This window comes from Triticum dicoccoides, chromosome 1A (assembly GCF_002162155.2).
Source record: "Triticum dicoccoides isolate Atlit2015 ecotype Zavitan chromosome 1A, WEW_v2.0, whole genome shotgun sequence".
Taxonomy (NCBI): domain Eukaryota; kingdom Viridiplantae; phylum Streptophyta; class Magnoliopsida; order Poales; family Poaceae; genus Triticum; species Triticum dicoccoides.
In genome coordinates this window covers 112,303,220-112,312,876 of record NC_041380.1, presented here as the reverse complement: position 1 = coordinate 112,312,876, position 9,657 = coordinate 112,303,220, and positions in this window count along the sequence as shown.

The window sequence follows — 9,657 nt, the reverse complement described above, 5'->3', positions numbered from 1 at the left end:
ATTGTCTCTCTGCACGGTATTCCTCAAGTGATCTCTTCAGACCGTGGCAGCATCTTTACCTCGAAGTTTTGGGATTCTTTTCAGAAGGCCATGGGCACTAACATCCGCTTTAGCACTGCTTTCCATCCTCAAACAAGCGGTCAAGTCGAGCGTGTCGACCAGATTCTTGAAGATATGCTCAGGGCTTGTGTGATCTCCTTCGGCATGAAGTGGGAGGATTGTCTTCCTTATGCTGAATTCTCGTACAACAACAATTTTCAAGCAAGTTCGGGCAAGGCCCCTTTTGAAATTCTGTATGGCAGGAAGTGCCGTACCCCTCTCAACTGGTCTGAAACCGGTGAACGTCAGCTGCTGGGTAAGGACTTAATCACAGAAGCAGAGGAAATGTGCAAAGTCATTCGTGATAACCTCAAAGCAGCCCAATCCCGCCAGAAGAGCTACTATGATAGTAAGCACCGTGATCTGGCCTTCGAGATCGGAGATCATGTTTACCTTCGTGTCTCTCCTATGAAAGGTACTCGTTGCTTTGGTATCAAAGGGAAGCTTGCCCCTAGATACGTGGGACCTTTCAAGATTGTCAGCAAGAGAGGCGACCTCGCTTATCAACTCGAGCTTCCTTCAAACTTTGCAAATGTTCATGATGTGTTCCATGTCTCTCAGCTTCGAAAGTGCTTCAAGACTCCTGACCGCACCGTCAACTTCGAGGACATTGAGCTCCAAGAAGATCTCTCTTATCGTGAGCACCCAGTTGCTATTCTTGAAGAGACTGAATGCAAGACTCGCAACAAGTCAATCTAATTTCTCAAAGTTAAGTGGTCACACCATTCCGACCGTGAAGCTACCTGGGAACGTGAGGATCACCTCCGTTCTGAGTACCCGGAGTTCTTTCAGTCCTAGATCTCGGGACGAGATCTTTTCGTAGTGGTGGAGTGTTGTAACGCCCCAGATATTACTTTCCTAATTTGTACTCCAACTCTTGCCGTTCTCGGCGTTAAGTTATATTTATTTCTCGGGTTTGGGTCTTTGTCTCCGTGTGTTGTTTTCGTTTACATGCATCTCATATCATGTCATCATGTGCACTGCATTCGCATACGTGTTCATCTCATGCATTCGAGCTTTTTCCTCGTTGTCCGTTTTGCATTCCGGCGCTTCGTTCTCCTCCGGTGGTCATTTCTAGCTTTCCTTCGTGTGTGGGGACTAAACAATTCCGGATTGGACCGAGACTTGCCAAGCGGCCTTGGTTTACTACCAGTAGACCGTCTGTCAAGTTTCGTATCATTTGGACTTCGTTTGATACCCCAACGGTTAACCGAGGGACCGAAAAGGCCTCGTGTGTGTCGCAGCCCAACACCCCTCAAATTTGGCCCAAAACCCACCAAACTCTGCTCCATGTCCTAGAGCGTTCGATCACGATCGCGTGGCCGAAAACCGCACCTCATTTGTACTCTCCTAGCTCCTCTTATGCCTATAAATAGCCCCCTCCTTTTTTTCGGATCTCTCCCTCTCCCCGAAACCCTAGTTTCAGATCTGCCGCCGACGGACGTGTCCGGTGCGGACCGGACAACGTCCGCCCCGTCGCGCCCGGCCACTCCCGTCCTGCCATCTGTCACCGGGCGGTGCCCACATCGCCGCCGGCCTGCAGGCCCGAGGCGGGCCCTCCTCTCCACCTCGCCGGGCCCGAGGAGCCACGCCTGCGCGCCGCTTGTCTTCCCCGGCCCCGGGGGCCGAAGCTCGCCGGCCGCCGCCCCGCTGCTCACCGCCTCCCCGCTGGCGCCGTGCACCACCGCGCGCCCTCGCCGCCCCGGCGATCGCGGCCGGACCCCACCGGCCACCTCGCCGCCCCACGCTGCTCCGCCGCCGCCCCTCATCGCCGGATTCGCCGCCCTTCACCAGCCGGCCTCTCCTCCGACGAACTCCGGCCGACCATCATCGTTTTCCGCGCCATGAACAGTGCCCATGAACAGTAACCGGTCCACATCTGAGATCTAAAAAAACCCTACGGTTGACTTTTCCCTCTCCCCCTTAATCTTTTATGCATACTTTGACCGATGATATCTCCGCATCCGTAGCTCCGTTTTGGACATATAGTATATCAAAATGTTCGCCTCGACGGGTACATCATTTCATTCCATTGTGTCATTTTCATTTGAGCTCATCTTGATGCCAAAAATGCTGTTAGAAGGAGGCTTCGTGAGTTAATTGTCAGATCTGCTAGTTCATCTTAGACTTTTGTCATTTTTGCCATGATTATTGTGTGCATGATATGCCTGTGAGTCCTTCATATGTTTTGTTAAGCATTTTGTCTTCTTTCCAGAGGTGCAACCCATGCATTTTTAGGATGTGTGTGGTGACTTGTGCAAGCTTGCAAAGTGAGGCACCCGGTAAATCTGTTTTCAGGGACTTAGTTGTTTTCACTAAGTCTGGGATATTTTAGTTCATGATGCCATATGTTCAGCTTGTTTCCTAGTGATCCGTGCCTCTTTTGAGGATGATCAGTAAAGGAGTTTTGTTAATCATGTTATGCTATATCCATCCATGTCTTTGTTTGCAATTATGGAGCACCCTAGCTTGAGTCAATCGAGCTCTACTTTTGCTTCATGGTGAATCTGGGCAGATCGTCAACTCGTTTGCGATTTTGCCGGCGTTGTCGTAGTTGATCCGTGGATGCTATGCCATTGTTCTTGCCATGTCTAGCTAGTATTTTGTGCCTTCTTAGTGGATGTATGCTTGCCTTGCCATGACTTGCACCGTGGTGAGTGCATCGAGCTCGTTTATATGCCTTCGTGATTTATATTTCAGCATGTCTCAGTTTTCACTAAGTCTGAAAACTGATTATGTTTTTGCTACGTTCGTGTGCTCGTCTATATATTTTTATGAACCCCTTTTGGCCCCAGGTCACTTTGGGTCTTTTGTTAAGCTTGTTGAGTAGCTCCACGCCATATTCTTACTTGTCATGTTCAGGCCATGTATCATGTTGTTTTGCTGCTCCGAAGAGGGCTTCGTGATCTGAAATTTCAGACAAGTGTTAATTTCACTAAGTCTGGAATCTGTCTTGCATTTGCGTTTTTGCCATCCTTGTTTGGACCTCTTAATGGATGAATTGACCGTGGCTCAGTGCTAGTCTTTTGTTAAGCATCTTGTGTGCATCCCTGCCATGTCTTTTGTTGTCATGTTTGGTGGCTGTAGCATGTTCATTTCGTTGCGTTTAGATGCCTACTTGCTGTAAATCGCAGACCCGTGTCATTTTTGAAACGCTTGCCATTTCCAAACCGTAGCTCCGATTCCGATGATCTTTATATCATTTTCAAGCGATTTCATCTCATCTTTCCAGTGGCACCCTTGGAATACCAAGTTGAGGCCAGGTTCATGCATTTCCTGTCATATCTTGCATTTTGCATCCCGCATCGCATCCCGCATAGCATATCATCATTTCATCATATTGCTTGGTCTTGCACGTGGTTGATTGTATCCTTGTGGCTTGTTTGTCTTGTTGGGTAGAGCCGGGAGACGAGTTCGCTACCAAGGAGCCCGTTGAGTTTGCTTGTGAGGATCCAGTCAACTCTGACAACTGTGCAGGCAAGATGATCATACCCTCGAAATCACTACTATCTTTGCTATGCTAGTTTGCTCGCTCTTGCTATACCAATGCTATGATGCCTACCTTTTGCTTGTCAGCCTCCCAATTTCCATGTCAAACCTCTAACCCACCTTGTCCTAGCAAACCATTGATTGGCTATGTTACCGCTTTGCTCAGCCCCTCTTATAGTGTTGCTAGTTGCAGGTGAAGATTGGAGGCCGTTCCTAGTTGGAACATCTTTTATTTACTTGTTGGGATATCATTATATTGCTATGTTATCTTAATGCATCTATATACTTGGTAAAGGGTGGAAGGCTGGGCCTCTCGCCTAGTGTTTTGTTCCACTCTTGCCGCCCTAGTTTCCGTCATATCGGTGTTATGTTCCCGGATTTTGCGTTCCTTACGCGGTTGGGTTATAATGGGAACCCCTTGATAGTTCGCCTTGATTAAAGCTTTTCCAGCAATGCCCAACATTGGTCTTACCATTTGCCACCTAGCCTTTTTCTTTCCCTTGGGTTCTGCAGACTCAAGGGTCATCTTATTTTAACCCCCCCGGGCCAGTGCTCCTCTGAGTGTTGGTCCCACTGAGCGATGTCCGAGGCTACCAGGGGCAACTCTGGGCTGGCTTACCCGACGTCTGGCTCATCTGAGTGTGCCCTGAGAAAGAGATATGTGCAGCTCCTATCGGGATTTGTCGGCACATTCGGGCGGTGTTGCTGGTCTTGTTTTAACCTGTCGAATTGTCTTGTTGTACCGGGTTGCCGAGTCTGAACGGTGTGTCTTGGGTGGAGGTCTATTCCTTCGTTGACCATGAGAGCTTGTCATGGGCTAAGTTGGGACTCCCCTGCAGGGATTGAACTTTCGAAAGCCGTGCCTGCGGTTATGGGCAGATGGGAATTTGTTAATGTCCGGTTGTAGATAACTTGAACCTTAATTAATTAAAATGAATCAACTGTGTGTGTTACCGTGATGGCCCCTTCTCGGCGGAATCCGGGAAGTGGACACGGTGTTGGAGTAATGCTTGCGCAGGTTGTTCCTCTAGCTTCTCGCTCGTGCTTTGCCCCCCTCTTCTCGCTCTCTTTTGCGAATAAGTTAGCCACCACATATGCTAGTCGCTTGCTGCAGCTCCACATATACTTGCCTTATCCTTCCTATAAGCTTAAATAGTTTTGATCACGAGGGTGCGAGATTGCTGAGTCCCTGTGGCTCACAGATACTATAACTCCAGATGCAGGTCCAGGTGATTCCGCTCCAGGTGACGAGTACGAGCTCAAGTGGGAGTTCGACGAGGACTCTCAGCGTTATTATGTCTCTTTTCCTGACGATCAGTAGTGGAGCCTAGTTGGGGTTCGATTCAGGGCCTTGTCGCATGTTGGGTTTTCTTCTATTTTGGCGCCGTAGTCGGGCCATGAGTGTTTGTATGATGGATGTTATTTATGTACTTTGATGTGACGTGGCGAGTGTAAGCCAACTATGTATCTCCCCCTTTTATTATATTATACATGGGATGTTGTAATGATTGCCTGACTTGCGACATTGCTTTTAATGCGGTTATATCTCTAAGTCGTGCCTCGACACGTGGGAGTATAGCCGCATCGAGGGTGTTACAGCATGGCATGGCATGAAGCTACTCAAAGCACTTAACAAAAGTCCCTTAGTGACCTTGAGCCGAAAGGGATCGGAAAATACAATTGCAAGCATGTGAACATAGCAAAAACATAAACAGATTCAGACTTAGTGAAAAACTGGAGAATGCAAATCAGTCAACGAGTAGGCATGTTTACGAGCTCGATGCACTCACCACAGAGCATTGCATGACAATCTAAGCATACACCCATCAAGAAGGCATGGCATAGAAGCTAGACATGGCAAGAACAACAACATAGCATGCACGGATCAATAGCAATCCTCGGCAAAATCGCTAAACATGTCAACAATCTGCCAGGATCATTTTATAGCAAAAGTAGAGCTCGATTGACTCAAGCTAGGGTGCTCCATAAATGCAAACAAAGACATGGATGGATAGAGCACAACAATATTAACAAAACATCCTTACTGATCATCCTCAAAAGAGGCACAGATCACTAGGAAACAACATGAACATATGGCATAAAAATAATGATAGGACAAGGACTTGTGAAATTCTAAGTCCCTGAAATCAGCATCAACGATTACGCTACTTTGCAAGCTTGTGCTAGTCACCACAAATATCACAAAAATACATGGCATACACCCCTGTAAATATGGCATGACATTCTACAAAACACATGTAGAGCTCAGGATCATAGCATGCACACATTAATCATGGCAAAAATGACAAAAGGCCATTTGCTGAAACAGATCTGACAAATTCATCACATAGCCCTCTTCCAACAACATTTCGGGCATCAAGATGAGCTCAAATGAAAATGATGCAATGAGATGAAATGATGTACTCATCGAGACGAACATTTCGATATGCTACACGCACGAATCGGAGTTACGGATGCAAGTTATGGCAGGTCAAAGTTTGCAAAAAAATAATACCAAGAGGGGGAGAAAGTCAACCGAAAACTAGGGTTCTTCGGCATGCGAACCGATGCGGCGGCGGATCTCACCGGAGTTTGACCTGAAGATCACCAGAGTGGACGGAGGTGGTAGATCCGGCCGGATCCGGCCGGATCCGGGCCGATCCGGGCGCGGGGCGGCGTAGGGAGGACGGCGGCGACCTTCTCCGCGGGGTCCGGCGACCCAAGGCGACGGAGGCGGCTCTCCGGCATCGAGGGGCGCGGCGGTGGCGCGGGCACCATCAAGCGGGGCGGCGGACGCAGGCGCCGGCGAGAGGCTCGGGCGGCGCGGAGAAGAAGCCAGGCGACAGTGGCTCGGGCCCATGGGGGCCCTACGCGGGCCGGGCGGGCTGCGTGCGGTGGAGGCCGGTGATAGGTGGCGGGTCGCGGTTGCCGGCGCCGGCGGTGTCCGGCCGGACCGGACGTTATCCGGCGGCGGCGAGAGCAAATTTTATGGTTTGGGAAAAAGGAGATCTGGGAATTTCGGGAGGGGGTATATATATAGAGGTAGAGGGAGCTAGGAAGCTCCAAATGAGGTGCGGTTTGAGGCCACGCGATCATGATCGAAAGCTCTAGATGAAGGGAGAGGTTTAAGTGGGTTTGGGACAAATTGGAAGGGTGTTGGGCTGCAACACACACGAGGCCTTCTCGGTCCCTCGGTTAACCGTTGGAGTATCAAACGAAGTCCAAATGGCACGAAACTTGACAGGCGGTCTACCGGTAGTAAACCAAGGCCGCATGGCAAGTCTCGGTCAAATCCGGAAATGTTTAATGCACGCACACGAAAAGAGGTAGAAAGGACCACCGGAGGACATAGGAGCGCCGGAATGCAAAACGGAGAACGGGGAAAAAGCTCGGATGCATGAGATAGACACGTATGCAAATGCAATGCACATGATGACATGATATGAGATGCATGACAAAGACAACAACACACGGAGAAAAAAACCCGACAATGGAGAAATAAAATAACTTAGTGCCGGAAACGGCAAGAGTTGGGATACAAATAAGGTAAATTACATCCGGAGTGTTACACCATGGCCGGAGATGAATCCAGTGGTTCGGCAACATGGCTCTCGTAAGGGGTGAAGTCACTATCCAGCTCCATCGCCACTGAGAATGCGGCCTCCCTGGCGGGGTCTATCCTTCCGTCCTTGGATGGCGCAATTTGCTCCAGATTGAAGGCCGGAGCAGCTGCAGATGCGATATTCCGAACACTGTCTAACAGCAGAGTTACGTCGTGCTTATCGTGACTATGTGGCGCACCTGACACGGGCTCGAATCCGTCGAAGATGAAGTCTCCGCAGATGTCGGCAGTGTAGTTTAAGTTTCCGAATCTAACCTGATGGCCAAGGGCATTTCTCTTGATCTGCTCCAGATGGCCAAGCGAATTGGCCCGCAGTGCGAAGCCGCCGAATTCAAAGATCTGTCCGGGGAGGAAAACCTCACCCTGGACCGCATCGCTACCGATGATCGAAAGAGCCATCAAGCCTTACGGTGACGACACAATGGAACTCTCAATGAAAGCACCAATGTCGGTGTCAAAACTGGCGGATCTCGGGTAGGGGGTCCCTAACTGTGCGTCTAAGGTGGATGGTAACAGGAGGTAGGGGACACGATGTTTACCCAGGTCGGGCCCTCTTGATGGAGGTAATACCCTACGTCCTGCTTGATTGTTCTTGATGATATGAGTATTACAAGAGTTGATCTACCATGAGATCGTAGAGGCTAAACCCTAGAAGCTAGCCTATGGTATGATTGTATGTTGTCCTACGGACTAAACCCTCCGGTTTATATAGACATAGGAGGGGGCTAGGGTTACAAAGAGTCGGTTACAAGGGAGGAGATCTACATATCCGTATTTCCTAGCTTGCCTTCCACGCCAAGGAGAGTCCCATCCGGACACGGGACAAAGTCTTCAATCTTGTATCTTCATAGTCCAACAGTCCGGCCAAAGGATATAGTCCGGCTGTCCGGAGCCTCCCTAATCCAGGACTCCCTCAGTTGTCATAAGGTAAAGGTACAACTCCAGACCATCCTTTTGCCAAGGGACATGGCTATTCGAATAGATCAACTTCCCTGCAGGGGTGCACCACATTTCCCAACACGCTTGATCCCCTTTGTCCGGACACACTTTCCTGGGTCATGCCCGGCCTCGGAAGATCAACACGTCACAGCCCTACCTAGGCACAACAGAGAGGTCAGCACATCGGTCTAAATCGTATGGCGCAGCGGTCTAGGCCCATCGCCCATTGCACACCTGCACATTGCATATGCGGCCGGCGAGCAAACCTAGCCTCCCTTATACAAGAGCAGGCGTTCCAGTCAAACCCGGCGCGCGCCGCTCAGTCGCTGATGTCACGAAGGCTTTGGCTGATACCACGACGTCGAGTGCCCATAACTGTTCCCGCGTAGTTGGTTAGTGCGTATAGGCCAATGGCCAGACTCAGATCAAATACCCAGAACTCCGTAAGCGTGTTATTTTGAAATAACCACGGACGCCGACCAGGGCCAGGCCCACCTCTCTCCTAGGTGGTCTCAACCTACCATGTCGCTCCGCCACAAAGGTTCACTCAGAGGGCCGTCAGGACAAACGTCCTTTCGGACCCAATCCGTGAATCACTCGCGGGTACTCCATGAGCCGACCCGACTTTAGTCACCACAAGTATCATATAATATGTATATAAATATTTACCCGTGATCACCTCCCCAGTCATCACGACCCGATAGTATAGCATGGCAGACGGACAAGAATCTAGGGCCACTGATGGTAAACTAGCATCCTATACTAAGCATTTAGGATTGCAGGTAAGGTGTCAATAAGTGGAGCAACATTGACAGGCTATGCATCAGGATATGATTAACGGAAAGCAGTAACATGCTACACTACTCTAATGCAAGTAGTAGAGAGAAGAGTAGGCGATATCTGGTGATCAAAGGGGGGCTTGCCTAGTTGCTCTGGCAAGGAGGGGTCATCTTCGATGTAGTCGAACACACGGACATTGGCAATGGTCTCGGAGTCTACCAGAAAGGAGTAACGGAGGGGGAACACAATAAATAACAGAGCAATCAAATGTAACACAAAGCATAACATGGCAATACGCGGTGCTAGAGGTGACCTAACACAGGGATAAGTGATACCGGCGAAGGGGGAAAACAACCGGGAAAATATCCCCGGTGTCTCGCGTTTTCGGACGAATGAATTGGAGGGGGAAAGTTGCGTGTTTGCTATGCTAGGGATGTGTGGTGGACGAACGGGCTGCGTATCCGGATTTGTCTAGTCGTTCTGAGCAACTTTCATGTACAAAGTTTTTTCATCCGAGTTACGGATTATTTTATATGAATTTCCAAAGTTTTAAACATTTTCTGAAATTCATTAGGTTTATTTTAATTCGAAAATTAAAAACAGAAACTGCTACATGCACCGGGGGGTCCACCTCTAAGTGTCTCAGGAGACCATTTTTATTAAATTTTTGTTTTAAATTAAGTTAAAGGCCTTGGGCCCACATTGTCAGTGTCTAACTGGTCCAGGTT